Source organism: Eschrichtius robustus, chromosome 8 (genome assembly GCF_028021215.1).
Source record: "Eschrichtius robustus isolate mEscRob2 chromosome 8, mEscRob2.pri, whole genome shotgun sequence".
Classification (NCBI taxonomy): Eukaryota; Metazoa; Chordata; class Mammalia; order Artiodactyla; family Eschrichtiidae; genus Eschrichtius; species Eschrichtius robustus.
Window position 1 is genome coordinate 75,866,522 of NC_090831.1, and position 18,575 is coordinate 75,885,096.

Genomic DNA, 18,575 nt, shown 5'->3' on the forward strand with positions numbered 1-18,575 from the left:
TAGACATATTTTTCTTCATGGTATTCTAATAGTTTTTTAATAGATTTTCCTTTCAATTATAAATGTTCAAACTTTATTTTTTGTTTGTGATAAGGTAGAAGTCCACTTTTCTTTTTTTATGATAACCAATAACCCTAGTACCATGTATGTAATAAAGAATCCATCTTTTCCCCATTGAACAGGAGCTCCTATTCCATTATTAAGAATCCCATGTGTTTATATGACTGAGTGTGTGTGCATACACGTGTGTGCATTTATGGATTCATAGCCTATCTTTCTCTTTATATGTGTTCTTTATTGTCTATCCAAAATTTTCTTCACAAGTGTTCTAAAGTTTTTGTTATTAAATTTATTTCTAGGTACTTGGTATTTTTTTGTTGCTATAGGAAAATGATACCATTAAAATTATATTTTCTGTTTATGTTATGTAGAAATATAACCGTTTTATATTTTTATTTAAAAGACATTTGTTTTGATTTCCAGCAGTATTCTGATGCTCTTCTTCATGCTAACAATTACCTTTAGGTTATTTTGTGTGTATTAGGTAGATAACTATATTACCTAAGAATAATGACTCGTTTTCTTTTTTTCCAATTGTGATCACTTTTAATTTTCTTTTTTCTTATTCTACTGGTCAGAACTTCTAATACAAAGTTGAACAGGAGTGATGTAGCAACTATTCTTGTGTATAAAGAAAATTATTTTATAATGTCACCACTAAGTAAGACATTTACTAAGGCTTTTTATAATGCCTTCAATCAGATTAAAAACATTTCTTCATTTTGAAGTTTATCATGAGTGGATATTGAATTTTACTGACTGATTTTTGTGTGTTTATTGACTTTTCTTCTTGGTCTGTGGTAAATTACATTATTTGATTTTATAATATTACACTTAACTGTGCATACTTAATGTTAAACAGTATATTTTCTTTCTTCTAGGACAATTCATATAGGTTTACCAAATAAAATGCAAGACACACAGTTAAATTTAAGCTTTAGATAAACAAAATGGATTTTTATGTGCTAAATCTGGCAGCCCTAAATTCATGAACATAAAAATGGCTTTGATTCTTATGAAGCAGATACTGTCCTTCTGTGTCTAGCTTATCTCACTTAGCTTAAATGTCCTTCAGGTTTATGCATATTATCACAAATGGCAGGATTTCCGTCTTTCTCATGGCTGAATAATATTCCATTGTATGTGTATGCCACAATTTAAAAAAATCTGTTCATCTGTGGATGGATATTTAGGTTACTTCCATGTCTTGGCTATTGTGAATAATGTTGCAGTGAACTTGGGACTGCAGATATCTCTTTGAGATCCTGATTTGAATTCTTTTGAATATACACCCAGAAGTGGGTTGCTGGGTGATATGCTAGTTCTATTTTTTAAGTTTCTGAGGAACTTGAGTATTCTTTTCCATATGACTGTACCAATTTACATTCCTATCAATTATGCAATGATTCTCATTTCTTCAAATCCTCACCAACACTAGTTATCTTTTGTTTTTTGTTGATAGTCATCCCAATTTGTATGAGATGATACCTCACTGTGGTTTGGTTTGCATTTCCCTGATGATGAGTGATATTGAGCACCTTTTCATAAACTTCTTGACCATTTGTATGTCATCTTTGGAGAAAAGTCTATTCAGTTCCTTTGCCAACCTTTAAAATGGGTTATTTGGTTTTGCTGTTGAGGTCCCTGTGTAGTTTGGATATTAATCCTTTATCAGATGTGTAGTTTACCAGTATTTTCTCCCATTCTACAGATTGCCTTTTCATTTTTTCATTGCTTTGCAGAGCTTTTTAGTTTGATGTAGTCTCGCATTCTGTTTTTGCTTTTGTTTCCTGTTTTTGGTGTCATAACAAAGAAATACAAAGCCAAAGTTTAGAAAATTTTTCCTAAGTTTTCTTTTAGGATTTTTATGATTTCAGGTCTTACATCTAAATCTTTAATTCATTTTGAGTTAGTTTTTGTGCAGAATGTGAGAGAAGGGTCAAATTTTGTTCTTTTGCATGTGGATATCCAGTTTTCCTAGCACCATTTATTGAAGAGATTACACTTTGCCCATTGTATAATACTTGGGACCTTTGTGGAAGATTTGTTGACTGTATATGTATGGGTTATTTCTGTGCTCTCTATTTTGTTTCATTGGCCTATATGTCTTTTTATGCCAGTACTGTACTGTTTTGAAAACTGTAGTTTTGTAATATATTTTGAATTCAGGAAATGTGATGTTCCCAGCTTTTTTGTTCTTGCTCAAAATTTCTTTGGCTATTCAAGGTCTTTTGTGGTTTCATATGAATTTTTTCAACTTTAATGAATTAGAACTGACCAAATTGTATATATTCAAAACATACAACTTGATGTTTTTGATGTTTTAAATATATATTTAAAATGATTACTGCAATCAAATTAACTAACATATCCATCATCTCACATTTTCTCTTTCTCTCTTTTTTTGTGCTTAAAATTTACTCTTAAGTACACAATATATTATTGTTAACTATAGTCATAACTCTGGTACATTAGAACTTCTGAATTTATTCATCTTGCATAACTGAAACTTTGTACCCTTTGACCAACTTCTCTCCATTTTCTTGTACCTGCCCCTAGTTCCTTACACGGTTGTCTCTTGGTACCTGAGGGGAGTGGTTCCAGAACCCCCACAGATGCTCAAGTCCCTTATACAAAATTATATAGTACAGTTGATCTGCCATCAGTTGAATCTACAGATGTGGAACCCACAGATATGGAGGACTGACTGGATAATTTAGATATTAGCCACTTATCAGATGTACTGTTTGCAAATATTTTCTCCCATTCCATAGGTTGCCTTGTCATTTTGTTTGTTTCCTTTCCTTTGGTGAAGCTTTTTAGTTTGATGTAGTTCCACTTGTTTATCTTTGCTTTTTCTGTCTGTGCTTTTGATTTCATATCCAAAAAAATCATAGCCAAGACCGTCAAGAAGCTTTCTCCCTATTGATGACTTCAGGTCTTATCTTTAAATCTTTATTCCATTTCTTTGAGGTGTATTTGTGGTTTTTTCCACAGCTTTAAAATATTATTGACATATAACAGTGTGTGACTTTAAGGTGTACAATGTGCTGGTTCGATATACTTATATATTGCAAAAAGATTATTACCAGAGCATTAGCTTACACCTCTATCACATTACATAATTACTATTTCTTTTTTTTTTTTCTGTGGTGAGAACATTTAAGATCTACTCTCTGGTAACTTTCAAGTATATGATACTGTATTATTAACTATAATTACCATGCTGTACATGGTGTTTATGGGTGCGTTGTTCTGTCTTTATCCCATGGAAGAACTCATGCTCTGAGGGGGTCTCTCATGTTCTTAGGAGATCTCTCATGTTCCAAGGGGATCTCTCTTAGAACTGTGCTTTGCCAGGTTGGGGGAGGGGTGATATAGATAAAGTGAAACTTTGCTTCTTAACCTTGGCAGTGCATTTTTTTTTTTTTTCCCATTTCTGTGCTTTACTGGGATAGTGTAACCTCTTACTTGGGTTCTGGAGCTCTTGTAAAGGTATTTTCATACATGGATGATTGTTAAATCAGTGTTTCTGTTGGGGGAAGAGTGTGGGACCTCCTATATTCCACCATATAGCTGATATCACTGCCCTGTTGAATATTAATTACAATTATAATAGCTAACACTTGTTGACTATTTACTATGTGCAGACACTAGGCATTATGTAATGTAATCTTTGCAGCAAACATATAAGATGCTATTTTTATCCCAATTACCAGTGATAACATTGAGACTCAAAGTCACATAGCCTTATGTGGTGGAGCTGTAACTCTGACCCTGTATGACTTTAAAGCCAATAGTTGTAACCTGTATGATATATCAACTCTACTACTTCTGTAGTATCTCCAAAACCCTGTGGCAAAGTGGAAGTGTTGTACATTGCTTTTGGGTAGGGAACTATTTCAAACCAGGTATCTTGGAAAAGCTAATAGATTAAATCTACAACCTTTATGGTTAGAATATTTGTGCTCCTGAGTGGTTACTTAGTGTCAAAATAAATTTTTTCTTTGCTGGCTTTATATATTTTAAAATTACACAACACTATTAAAGAAAAGTTGGTGTTTCCCTCTAAGATGATTTTAGAGGTGACACAGTGTGTGTGGGGCTGGGGGGAGGTTCAGGAATAAGATACTTTAAATCTGGCATTGAGAGTTTCTGGTTGTAAGGTGCCAAATAGAACTGCTGATTGAGTAGGAAATAAGTTCAGTTTATATTTTTGTAATATTGCGTTGAGGGAAGCCTCTCATTCTAAAACAGTTGTTTTAGACATACTGTACAGTGATTTTGTTTTCTAATTCCTTTAAGTAAAATTCTTTTTTTTTTGATTACTGTCTTTACAGAATATGGAAAGATTTTACATCTAGGGAGGAAACTTCCTGGCTGATGTGAGATATTTGTCTTTTTTAAAGTATTTATTACAAAGTATTTGAGAATAATGTCATAAACAAAGCAAGTTTCTGAATTGGTTAGCCCAAAAAAAGCTGGAAAAGGTTGGTGATTCATAATCTCAGAACGCAGAGGATGTGAATGATTAGTTCATCTTTCTTTCTTGATGAACTCCTTGCATAGAGAATCAATGAACAGATTAGACCAACTTTGAATTACATCTTTTCCTCTTGCTCAAATAAATCCTTTTATACTAAGCATATCGTGGGGGTTTTTTTTGGTGTTTGTTTGTTTTGTTTTTTTTCTTCAGCCACTAACTTTTTGTCTCAAATGAAACAGATGGTTGGATTCTGGTTTGTTTTCTAGCATCAGTCTAGGTAATTGAAGTGAGAAGAAACTGTGTGGTCCTGGCAGTTCTGGATTAACCAATTAGCATCTGATGCTTGAGGTGAAAACATTAGTTAACAAGCCCAGGCCTCAAATGCCTTTCTCACACCCATAATCAGACAATAGCTAAAGAATCGGCCATCTAGGGATAATGATTTTCCACCACTGTTGGCCTAGTCAAGTCCAAATGGCCGCCGTGGAAGGAACATTGCTGTGCATTATGTGTCGCCTTCCCATTGCTCCATTTCCTCTCCTTCACGTGGTTTCCATGCCATCGTGCCTTTGCTGGCTGCAGTGACTATCTCTAGGAATCTCCTAAATAATCAGATTTACTCTTAGGTTGTCTTTTATTGATGCTTCTAAAGTGTTTTAGTTCCTATCCCTTCAAAGTTTAGCTTTTAACAGTTATAAAGAAACCTTTTCACCTACAAAGCTTCAATTAACTTCAGTACTTACTCATTTAGAAGGTGTATTATTATGTTACTTTTTTATTGTAGAGACATTTATCATGTAGTCAAATCATTAGTAACCTCTGGAACTGAGTGTGCAATGAGGATTTTAAAGGCCCTCCCCAAGCTCTTTATATACTTATTTATGAAGAAATTTCCCCAACTAATTTTATTAAATATATGTCATTTTGCCTTGAAATAAATAATCGTTGGCACTGTCACGCTGTCTTGAACAGAAACAAGTGGTGCTCTTACATGTTTTTCTGAGAAGAACACATGGATGTAGTTACTTACGGGAAAATGATTGGAGAAAATAGAGACTTGAGGCAGAAATGTTTTAGACTTTTTAAACCCTGGGTCTAAATGTTTGCATATGTTTTATGTGTTGTACCTATGGTGTGGGGTCTGTTTTATGGTTATGGAGGGAAAAGCAGTTCTGGAAAGAGAGAGTATCCAATGTACGATTTCTTTGGGGGTATCTTTATCGGGGTTGCCATGAATTTTCTCTAAGTATTGGCCAAGAAGGGGGAAGTAAGTACAGATTTTTGGATTTAGTAAAATCTTTTTGATCAAAGAGAAATACTTCCCTTGACAGATTGTTCTTTTTATCCTAGCCTCAAAAAGAGAAGAGTATTTATTAAATTAGGACAATTGAGGCACAGAGGACAATGTTGCTGTTTGACAGTAGGAGCTATGAAAAGTAAACTATGTGATGTGATTTCTTTGTGAGTTGCACAACCAACCATGTTTTTCACATGTATAATTGTGTTAGCAGGGTATTAATTCATTTGTGCTGCCACAGGGACTACCTTCTGCTAGAGAGTTGACAGGCTCCTTATGTGTGGTGGTAGTGGAGGTGTGTGCCATTTGTTACATTTTCCTCATTTTACTTCCCTGGGTTGGTGAGCAGCGTTATCTGAGTTTGTATAGAAAACATGGATTCTTAATACACATACGGAAAGAAATATCTTCCAACTGTTATACTGAAGGGGAAATAGAGTCTGGAAGAAATCCCTCCCCCCCGCCCACCACTGTTGGCAGAAAGAAAGCTATCACTGATAATTTTTTTCCTTTGGGAAAGAATTAGGAAACAGAATGCTTTTAAAATATGACGACATAAATATGGCTCTACTTTGTCTTATCACATTATTCTGGGCAAACATTTTACTACGTCACAAGAATTGTCAACAGAGCCTCTGAAGACTAGACAAACAGAGCAGGAATATTCACTGAGGCAGAAACAGAAATAGTAAAAATCCTGCAGAGTGAATGCCTTAGATTTGTTACATTTTTTTCTTTTCCAATCAGGAACTTCTGAAGATGAATGGATCTTGTTTGTTTAGTTGGATCTAGAATAGATCTAGTTAGTTTAGATTTTGGAAGAAAACCAAGCTAAAGACAGAATTAGACTCAGGGGTCAAAAGAAGTTAGGAGGGAGCAAATGTTCTGGAAAGAAGTGGCAAAATGAAGAATTTTTTTTTTAAAAGGCATGAAAATTATGCTGTGTGACTTTGGCTAGTTGCTTGTATTCTCTGGGTCTCCAACTTCTCTATCTGTGTAAGGAGCAGTGGTGATCCATGGAGGAGGAGGTGGTGATCAGAAGGTTCCACTGGGTGCAGGTTATAAGGGGGAGTATCAACTGTAGAGAATTTAAACTGAAATTTAGTTTCCTTTCTTTTCTTTTTTTTTAGATCATCATGCACAGGCAATTCTAAGTGATGTTAGGGATAAAATACCCCTTACCACAGGGGAGGGCCACTCTTGCTGGCTGCCCTCTATCTTGAGATGCTGTTTCTTTCTCTACATCTCATTTACATCGGTCCTGGTAGTAGAAGCAGTGTTGAATATTCATAAGTTACTGCTGAATCTAAGGAAATGAGAACTAATGCCTTACTATATTAATGATAAAACTACAACATGACAGAAACAACAGGGAGTGTTTATTGAACAATTGTGATATCCTAGGCACTATACATAAATGCGTTTCTCTTTACTACAATCACAAAACAACTATTACTACATTTTTCAGTTGAGAAGTTTGAGAACTTAAGAAATTTGCCCAAGGTTATATACTTTATTGGTTTAGGTGCTTATATTCATGTCCAGGTCTGTCTGATTTCAAATCCTACATAGTTTTCCATTATAAATACATGGTTTCCTACTAACTTGGTCTTCTTTGGAGAATGCTTTTTAAAAAAAATTTTTATTTTATATTGGAGTATAGTTGATTAGCAGTGTTGTGTTTCGGACGTACAGCAAAGTGATTCAGTTGTACATATACATGTATCTATTCTTTTTCAAATTCTTTTCCCATTTAGGTTATTACAGAATATTAAGCAGAGTTCCCTGTGCTAAACAGTAGGTCCTTGTTGGTTATCTATGTTAAATATAGTAGTGTGTATATTTCAATTCCAAACTCCCAATTTATCCCCCCTCCACCTTTCCCCTTTGGTAACCATAAGTTTGTTTTCTAAGTCTGTGAGTCTGTTTCCATATAAGTGATATTGTATGATACTCATCTTTCTCTGACTTACTTCCCTTAGTATGATAATCTCCAGGTCCATCCACGTTGCTACAAATGGCATTATTTCATTATTTTTAATGGCTGAGTAATATTCCATTGTATATATGTACCACATCTTCTTTATCCATTCCTCTGTCGATGGACATTTAGGTTGCTTCCATGTCCTGCCTATCGTAAACAGTGCTGCAGTGAACATTGAGGTGCACGTATCCTTTCAAACCATGGTTTTCTCTGGATATATGCCCAGCAGTAGGATTGCTGTATCATATAATAGCTCTATTTTCAGTTTTTTAAGGAACCTCCATACTGTTCTCCATAGTGGCTGTACCAATTTACATTCCCACCAATAGTGTAGAGGGTTCCCTTTTTGGAGAATGCTTTTTAATGAAACTTTGATAATAATTTTGTTCTTTTTCTTCTAGCTCCTATTCCCCTTTCATATTTCCATTCTCTTAAGAAGGGCTTTAATATTCTCTTTATCTCTTGACTCCTTTGGCAGGTACCTCAGCTTGCCCTAAGTCAGATGTGCCTTTCTTGACAGATCCTGCAAGGCACTTGTGGCAGTTTGGGAAATAGTCATGCAATGCACAACTTTCTAACCTGGTAACTTGAGTAAGAAGCCAATGATGAAAGTAGGTCTATGGATAGGATATAACCTAGTTTCCTCTTGTTAATTGTGATAGGTCTGGTGTTACTTGTCACCAAGAGCACCTTCTTGCTGAATCCCAATGCCACTTGTTATGGACTACATGTTTGTGTTCTTCCAAAATTCATATGTTGAAAGCCTAATCTCCTATGTTATATTTGGAGATGGGGCCCTTGGGAGGTAATTAGGTCATGAGGGTGGAGCCCTTATTATGGGATCAGTGACCGTGTAAGAGACATGAGACAGCTTGCTTCTCTCTGCCATGTGAGGACGTAGTGAGAAGACCACCACCTGCAAACCAGGAAGAGGGATCTCATCAGAACTTGACCACACTGGCACCCTGACCTCAGTCTTCCCAGCCTCTAGAACTGTGGGAAATAAATTTCTGTTCTGTAAGCCACTTAGTCTATGGTATTCTGTTATGGCAGCCTGACTAAGACGTTACCCAGTTGGATTCTACCTGAATGGAGAATCAACATCAAGGAGGAAGGAGGAAGGCTGTCATTACTCTTTTTTTTAAGACTTTACTTTTTTAGAGAAGTTTTAGGTTTACAACAAAATTGAGAAGGAGGTACAGAGATTTCCCATATGTATCCTGCCCCCACATGTGCACAGCCTCTTCCATGATCAATATCACTTACCAGAATGGTACACTTTTACCAGTGATGAACCTACATTGACATATCATAACCACCCAAAGTTTTACCTTAGGGTTCACTCTTGGTGTTGTAAGTTCTGTGGGTTTGGACAAATGTACAGTGACATATGTCCATTATACTATACAGAGTATTTTCTCTGCCCTAAAAATCCTCTGTGCTCTATTGATTGCTCTACCCCCACCCCAACCCTTGGCAACCACTGACCTTTATACTGTCTCTACACTTTTGTCTTTTCCAGAATGTCGTATAGTATATACGTGTGTGTGTGTGTGTGTGTGTGTGTGTGTGTGTGTGTGTATATATATATATAGTATATATGTATATATATACTATATATCTATAGTATATAGATCATACAGCCTTTTCAGATTGGCTTTTTACACTTAGTAATATGCATTTACATTTCCGCACTGTCTTGCAATGGCTTGATAGCTCATTTCTTTTTAGCTCTGAATAATATTCCATTGTCTGGATGTACCACGGTTTATGTATCTATTCACCTACTGAAGGACATCTTGGTTGCTTCCAAGTTTTGGCAATTATGAATGAAGCCACTATAAACATTCATGTGCAGGTTTTTGTGTAGACCTAAGTTTTCAGCTCCTTTTGGTAAATATCAAGGAGCAGGATTGCTGTGTAGTAGGAATATGTTTAACTTTGTGGGAAACTGCCAAAGTGTCTTCCAGAGTGGCTGTACCATTTTGCATTTTGGCAGTGAATGAGAATTGCTGTTGCTTCACATCTTCATCAGCATTTGGTGTTGCCAGCGTTCTGGATTTTGGCCATTCTAATACATGTGTAGTGGTATCTCATTGTTTGAGTTTGCGCTTCTCTGATAACATATGATGTGGAGCATCTTTTCATATAGATATTTGCCATCCGTGTATCTTCTTTGGTGTAGTGTCTGTTAAGGGCTTTGGTCCATTTTTTAATTGGGTTGTTTTCTTATTTCAATAATTCTTTGTATATTTTGGATAATAGTCCTTTATGTCATTACCTTTTTAAAAAATATTGAGGGAAACAGGAAAATTATAGTATTGATTTTATTCCTTCTGACAATTTTTTGGACTACAGTATGATCTGTGGTCCCAGCTGCAACCCCTCTTTTAACTTTGATTTGAATTGCAGTGGATTTGCAACTATGAACAATGATTAAATAGTGATTATATAATGAATATTTGATGTTACTGAATAATCATTTAAAATTGAATTTTGAATGTTTTAAAATATTCTTTACATAATTAAGGAGATACCTCCTTTTGCATTTCCTAAAACTGGTACAAAAGGACCCCTTCCCCCATCACAATAATGGTTATTTAAAATTAGTTTTAGTTACTTCCAAATATTTAATTGTGACTATTGTAGATCTTCACAAATGCAAAAAATCCCAAATCCCTGTGCTATCAGCCTCATGTGAGCCCTATTATTCACAACGATGACACAATCAAAATGCGTGACCAGATAAAATGGGGTTGGAAATAGCAGTTCCCAAAGGGTATAGAAAATTACGTTCTGTATCCAAGGCTACATGTTGTGATGCATAAAGCAACATTCAAAGGGCAAATAACCAGTATCATTTAGATGAACAATTACTTCATAACTAATTTTGTTAGTATGTATTACATGAAGTATCACCCTGTTTTGCTAATTTATAATACAAAAGATGATTAGACCAAATGCAATATTTTCTAAAGCTGTGTTTTTGTCTATAAATGTATCCATTTGTCTATCTTAACCCATCCATCCTTAGAGCTGAGTTAAAAACGCTTCGTAGAGAAAACAGACCTATATGCCCTTATTATCCATGGGCTACAGAACACTACAGTGAGAAAAAGAGGTTGATATCTTGTAAAAGTGGAATGCAAATTGTTTGTATGTGCTATTTTCAGGGAAAGACAGATATATTTAATAAGTGAAGGAGAATAAATGCAGACTCTTAACCTATAAGCCACATACCCTCATTGATTGCTTATTTCATGTGACTTTGGGGAGTGGAGAGTATTATTTTACCCCTCATTGCTCCATGTGCAGAGTCTCTGCTGGCTTAGGACTGCTGGCTCCTTTGCTGACACATCACTCAGTCCTCCTTGCTGACTGCAGGTTAGAGAGAAAGAATAGAGAAAGCCAGCCGAGCCCTTTTCCTTCTATTTTTAGGAGTAGCTTCCTCCACTTTTGCCCTTTTCTCTCCTACACTCAGGTGAACTCCCAGGGATGGGTAAAGCCCGCAGTCCTGCCTGTCACTTGGTGTGTGAATCTGTCTGCTTCAGGGATGGAGTGCTGGGAAATCCTTTGGCTGCAGGTTTAAAGCCACATTCTCTAATCTGCTTTTTCAGCGACAAATCTGTCATTTAAATCCCCATCTATCCCCTTTGCTTTATTTTTAATTGGTTCTGAACCTAAGATGGGAAGAAAGGAGTATTATATATTGACCGCATAAGAGCTGAAAGGTATCACACTGAAATCCCTGGAGCATATGTTTCTGTGAAATGTGGAAAATAAAGCCACCCTGTTGGAAATTCAGATGAAAATATGACTGAATTACATTCAAATGAGCGCTGTTGTATTTTTTAAAACTCCATTTAAAATTTCTAAAATGTGAACTAATCGAATGTAAAATCCAAAATCATAAATACATTTATTTTGGCATTCTTCATCCAGGTCAGATGTAGAGAAACTATTCAATTCCAATGTGTAAATATAAATATAAATCCCATGATTTAATTACTTCAAAAATAGTGATTTGGGCTTTAGCCTGTGTTGTGGTTCATTATATAGTTTGTTTAATCATTCAAAAAAAAAATCCTGTGAAAGCCCTTTCCTATTAGTTCAGTCTTATTGCCTTTCTCCAATACCAAGTTAATCTAAGAACTAGTGCATGATATTTATGGTATGAAAAATTTCAAATAAAAAGGGACATAATTTTGTTAGGGCTTTTAAAAGTTTTTACACTTGAGAAGGACATTTTACAGTATGTTTCACATCTTACAATACTTAGGGAGCATAATACAACTTTATTAGTATTCCTCATTGAAGTAAATTTCTTCTTCAATTTTTTCGTTACCTATTTTTAACATTCTGGCCACAAAGTGAACTTTTCATTTTTATTGTCAAAGAATTGAAAGAGTCGAGGAATAAGATTGCCTTGCCTTTCAATATTTTGTATATTTGGTATTTCTCCTAGTAAAGGAGTATTCTTAAGATGCCAGATTTTCTGGTTCTGTTAACCAAATTACATATGTATTATTGCAAATAAGTTCTGCCACAAAGAAAACCACAATGAAAATATTAAAGGGAATTAAAGTGCTGTTTATAACATGTGAGCTAGCTCCATTAATCTGAGGGCAAAGGGATTGAGCTATTATGTTCCCAGATGGCATCAGGCAATGAATGAACAGTCCTTGCTAAAGTGTTAAGTTGTTTTTTGTTTTTTTTTTTCCTGAAGGTTAAGCCTAGGAGCAACAAATTGATGCTGGTTAATTGAAGTCCCTGAGAAGCATTTCAACTCAAGTTTAAGTCTTTATGCCCCGAGTCATTAGGTCCCTGTTAACTAGCAAAAGATGTTTAAAGTTTTAAAGAGATACCTCCTAAACCATATTTGGGGGTAAAAACAGGAGTTAAACTAAGTCTGTATATACATTTGTTCTGCAGATTTGTAGGCACAGCTGATTTTTCTTAAGTTTTTAGGCTCTCAGATGGGTATTCTGTGAGACAAGAATGAGATTGTGATTGTTACAAATGCCAAATTGTTGAAAAATATTATGTTTCCTGGCCAAAAAAATTGGCGATTATGATCATGCAATAGGAACTTCCTTTTGTCCATCCCTCTGAATTCTTAGTATTTATTTTCTTGTAGTGACTATTCGACCCTCAGAATGTACTACCTTACCACACTCATTGTATAGCAGAAAGAGCAAAAGCTTTGGAATCAGACATACATGGGGTATGTCTAGCACTCATGAGCTATCGGACTTGGATTATTTTCTCTTAACTGATGTGAATCTCAATTTTCTTAGCTGCAAAATAGAACAATAAGTACGTTACAGAAAAGTTGCAATGATTTAATAAATTATATAATGTCCCTAACAAAGTTCCTGGCACGAAGTAGGTGCTCAGCACATTTAAATATAACAAAGTCTTGTATTTCCCACTAAGGCATCACGTGCTTGAGCAAAGGAACTATGCTGCTTTTTTAGTGTTGGAAGAATTATCTGTGGCTGCAGCTGCAGCTGCATTCCCTTCATGAAGATTCCTTTACTGGCACAGGTAGAGCTCTCGTAAGGGTTTTCAGTGACTGAGCAGGCAGGGCACGTCAGACTTCACTGTAGAACTGCCTTGTGTTCTTTGATTTAACTCCTTTGGCTCTAGATGGAGAGGGGGGATGAGATGATGTCGGAGAGGTTTCCTGTCTTGCGGGCACCCTGGGCAGCCTGGAGACCACAGTTCCAGGACTCCATTGCCTTCAGGGTTCTGGTTACATCGTGGCAATTAAAGGTTTTCATGAAGATTCAGAATGGGAAAGGGGAGAAACCGTTCTCCAGATGCATCAGGTCAGGCACATGGCATATGCAGGTGGCTGAGATGGGTTTTGCCTGCAGTTTGGGGGTATCTTCCTCAAAATCTCTCCTTTGATTATGCAGGCAGATGAGATTACTGATGGCAGCTTCCTTCTAACCCCGAAACTCTGGATTTCCTGGGGGAGCTCACAATGTCTAGAGTAGCTTTTGTTCTTCTGATCAAACTTTAATAGATACCTAATACTAGTTTCTTTCAGTTTAACAGCTGACAGAGGAAACTTGTTATCCATTTTTATGAGCCAACAAACTAAACCTAAGCCTGGCGTGTGTACTCAAATTCATTTGAAAGAAAAGGAAAGCTAACAATTTATTACCTTCAATTTTGAACAGATTATTTTGGTGATAATATCTTGTTCATGGTAACACTAAGTGAAATTTTGAATAAGTTATTGAAAGTTATCAGTTTCAGGTTAATAAGGCATTTGGTATCCTCTGCCCTCCTATGAATTGATTTTTAGTGAAAAGGAGAAAGGGAAAAGAGTTATTAATTAATTTGAAAAACTTATTTTGGTAAGCAGAAAGAAAAGAGATGATTCAGGCTGCTTTTTTTTTTTTTTTTTCTTTTGGATTGGGAGATACTTCAGTGCATTTTTGGATGCTGTGGCTTGTAAATGCTTGTATAAAACATGCTAGAATGTTTTCTGGGAATATAGACATATAGAATTAAAAAATAAGTGATTTCAATAATTATGTTTCTCAGATCATCCTATACAATTAGAAATTGGTTAATGTAGGAAAATTCATATGGTCATATGGATTGTTCTTCTGAATTGGATTTCCATATCTGATAGCTGTGCTATTTCAGGATGACTTTCTACCAGAGTTGAGGGTAGAACAATGACTTGGCCAAAATATCTGATTCTGAAAACTACAATCTTCTGGGGAGAAAACTTTAGTGTAGATGTTAATATCATATTTATAAGAGTGTTTTTAGGACCTGTTATTTGGGAATGGTAATGACTGATTTGAGGGTAACAAAAAGTCAAAAAAATTTAATACCCTCTTTCCTAAACATTTCCTAAAATTGTTCACATTATACAGTAATTTTTAGATCAAGATGTAAGCAGAGTTTTATGAGATTGTGGGATTAATGGTTCCAAGGTGTGCTGCTGAGCTGGGCTATATGAGTGGGTCAGGGTCTGTCAATCCATGATACCACTGTCCCCCAGTCCTGACCCAAGTCTCAACAATGGCCATCCGGAGGGGTAAGAGTATGTACCCACATAAATCCATGCTCATTTGAGAGTTCATACCTGTTGTCGAGGGCCACTATGATGTCCTTCATAACATATAACTTTAAAGCATTTTTTATAAAACTTCATATAACACCTGTACATTCATTATCTTATATGTTTCTCAGTCACCTTGCAAAAAAAAAGATATTTTCATCTTTATTTTAAAAGATGCAGAATCTCAAGATCAAAGCACATCAATGTCTTGGCTAAGGGTATCTAGGAAGTTTAAAGGGAGGGTGGAGGGAGGAATCTGGGTGCACTGACCTCTAGGCCAGTGTTTTCTTCTACTGCCATCTGAGCAGTAGTAATGGGTTTATTTTAATTTCGGGCACTGGGAATCTTGAGTGAGAGAATGACATAGCTCTAACACATAATATCAATAAAAAAGATATCACTAGTAGAAAATAATTGCGGGCACTGCAAAAGATATGAAGCCCCACACTGCAAATTTTCTTTCAAACTTCAGTGTCTTATCTTTTCGTTCAGCCAAGGATGTGCTGTTAGCCATCTATTGTTGCCAGAATGAACAACTTCAAAGAAACCATCAGCCGCCTGGCAAGGTTTTCCCCCAACACTGATCCAGTGAATCTGTGCCAGGCTATTTGCACCATCTGTTGGGCATGATTCAGTGGAGGGAGGAAGGGTGGACAGCTGCAGCTGTCAGCTTTGAAATGCCACTTACTGGGGAAATACCAGAGTTCACAGCAAAAGGCATCAAAGCAAAGTCCTCTGCCAGTCCAAAAAGTAGACTGGTTAAATATGGTGGCATTTCTGATGAAGGTCTTCTCTTTCCAGACACTCAGGTCCCTTTTTTATCCTTCCTAGCCTCCTTCTGAGGGAGGGTTTTGTTGTGCCCTATGAAAGAGATGTGAGCAGAGACTTTTCATGTGAGTGTAGTAGGAAATTGGGAAGCAGGGCATCTTGAAACTTTTGTTTGATTTTGCATTAGAGGAAGAGTTATACATTCATACTTGTGTCCATTTAGCTATTCACCCATTCACTGAATGCTTACTGTACTCCAAGTGCTGATGGATGAAAGAGAATAATAACGACCATTTATTATGTACCTACCATGTGCAGTGTGCTTTAAATATGATAATTACTGTTGGCAAGAATACAACGTACGAGAAGTATTTTCTCATTTTTCCATGACAAATAACCAATTCTGTGACTGTAACCAATTTTTATTTTTATTTTTTTTATTTTTATTATTATTATTTTTTAAACATCTTTATTGAGGTATAATTGCCTTACAATGGTGTGTTAGCTTCTGCTTTATAACAAAGTGAATCAGTTATACACATACAATATGTTCCCATTTCTCTTCCCTCTTGCATCTCCCTCCCTCCCACCCTCCCCATCCCACCCCTCTAGGTGGTCACAAAGCACCGAGCTGATCTCCCTGTGCTATGCGGCTGCTTCCCACTAGCTATCTATTTTACATTTGGTAGTGTATATATGTCCATGACACTTTCTTACCCTGTCACATCTCACCCCACCCCCTCCCCATATCCTCAAGTCCATTCTCTAGTAGGTCTGTGTCTTTATTCCCGTCTTGCCACTAGGTTCTTCATGGCCTTTTTTTTTTTTCCCCTTAGATTCCGTATATATGTGTTAGCATACTGTATTTGTTTTTCTCTTTCTGACTTACTTCACTCTGTATGACAGACTCTAACTCCATCCACCTCATTACAAATACCTCCATTTCATTTCTTTTTATGGCTGAGTAATATTCCATTGTATATATGTGCCACATCTTCTTTATCCATTCATCTGTCGATGGACATTTAGGTTGCTTCCATGTCCTGGCTATTGTAAATAGAGCTGCAATGAACATTTTGGTACATGACTCTTTTTGAACTATGGTTTTCTCAGGGTATATGCCCAGTAGTGGGATTGCTGGGTCGTATGGTAGTTCTATTTGTAGTTTTTTAAGGAACCTCCATACTGTTCTCCATAGTGGCTGTATCAATTTACATTCCCACCAACAGTGCAAGAGTGTTCCCTTTCCTCCACACCCTCTCCAGCATTTATTGTTTCTAGATTTTTTGATGATGGCCATTCTGATCGGTGTGAGATGATATCTCATTGTAGTTTTGATTTGCATTTCTCTAATGATTAATGCTGTTGAGCATTCTTTCATGTGTCTGTTGGCAATCTGTATATCTTCTTTGGAGAAATGTCTATTTAGGTCTTCTGCCCATTTTTGGATTGGGTTGTTCGTTTTTTTGTTATTGAGCTGCATGAGCTGCTTGTAAATCTTGGAGATTAATCCTTTGTCAGTTGCTTCATTTGCAAATATTTTCTCCCACTCTGAGGGTTGTCTTTTGGTCTTGTTTATGGTTTCCTTTGCTGTGCAAAAGCTTTTAAGTTTCATTAGGTCCCATTTGTTTATTTGTGTTTTTATTTCCATTTCTCTGGGAGCTGGGTCAAAAAGAATCTTGCTGTGATGTATGTCATAGAGTGTTCTGCCTATGTTTTCCTCTAAGAGTTTGATAGTGTCTGCCCTTACACTTAGGTCTTTAATCCATTTTGAGTTTATTTTTGTGCATGGTGTCAGGGAGTGTTCTAATTTCATACTTTTACATGTACCTGTCCAATTTTCCCAGCACCACTTATTGAAGAGGCTGTCTTTTCTCCACTGTATATGCTTGCCTCCTTTATCAAAGATAAGGTGACCATATGTGTGTGGGTTTATCTCTGGGGTTTCTATCCTGTTCCATTGATCTATATTTCTGTTTTTATGCCAGTACCAAACTGTCTTGATTACTGTAGCTTTGTAATATAGTCTGAAGTCAGGGAGCCTGATTCCCCCAGCTCCATTTTTCGTTCTTAAGATTGCTTTGGCTATTCGGGGTCTTTTGTGTTTCCATACAAATTGTGAAATTTTTTGTTCTAGTTCTGTGAAAAATGCCAGTGGTAGTTTGATAGGGATTGCATTGAATCTGTAGATTGCTTTGGGTAGTAGAGTCATTTTCACAATGTTGATTCTTCCAATCCAGGAACATGGTATATCTCTCCATCTATTTGTATCATCTTTAATTTCTTTCATCAGTGTCTTATAATTTTCTGCATACAGGTCTTTTGTCTCCTTAGGTAGGTTTATTCCTAGATATTTTATTCTTTTTGTTGCAATGGTAAACGGGAGTGTTTTCTTAATTTCACATTCAGATTTTTCGTCATTAGTGTATAGAAATGCAAGAGATTTCTGTGCATAAATTTTGTATCCTGCTACTTTACCAAATTCATTGATTAGCTCTAGGAGTTTTCTGGTAGCATCTTTAGGATTCTCTATGTATAGTATCATGTCATCTGCAAATAGTGACAGCTTTACTTCTTCTTTTCCAATTTGGATTCCTTTTATTTCTTTGTCTTCTCTGATTGCTGTGGCTAACACTTCCAAAACTATGTTGAATAATAGTGGTGAGAGTGGGCAACCTTGTGTTGTTCCTGATCTTAGTGGAAATGGTTTCAGTTTTTCACCACTGAGGACAATGTTGGCTGTGGGTTTGTCATATATGGCCTTTATTATGTTGAGGAAAGTTCCCTCTATGCCTACTTTCTGCAGGGCTTTTATCATAAATGGGTGTTGAATTTTGTCGAAAGCTTTTTCTGCATCTGTTGAGATGATCATATGGTTTTTCTCCTTCAATTT

General features: G+C 36.1%; 1 long non-coding RNA gene across 13 annotated transcripts in view; it reads left to right on the forward strand.

Moving 5' to 3' along the window:
- LOC137768014 (uncharacterized) overlaps nt 1-18,575 on the forward strand; it is a 695,061-nt gene that overhangs the window by 406,101 nt on the left and 270,385 nt on the right. The gene's annotated exons all lie outside the window — the stretch shown is intronic.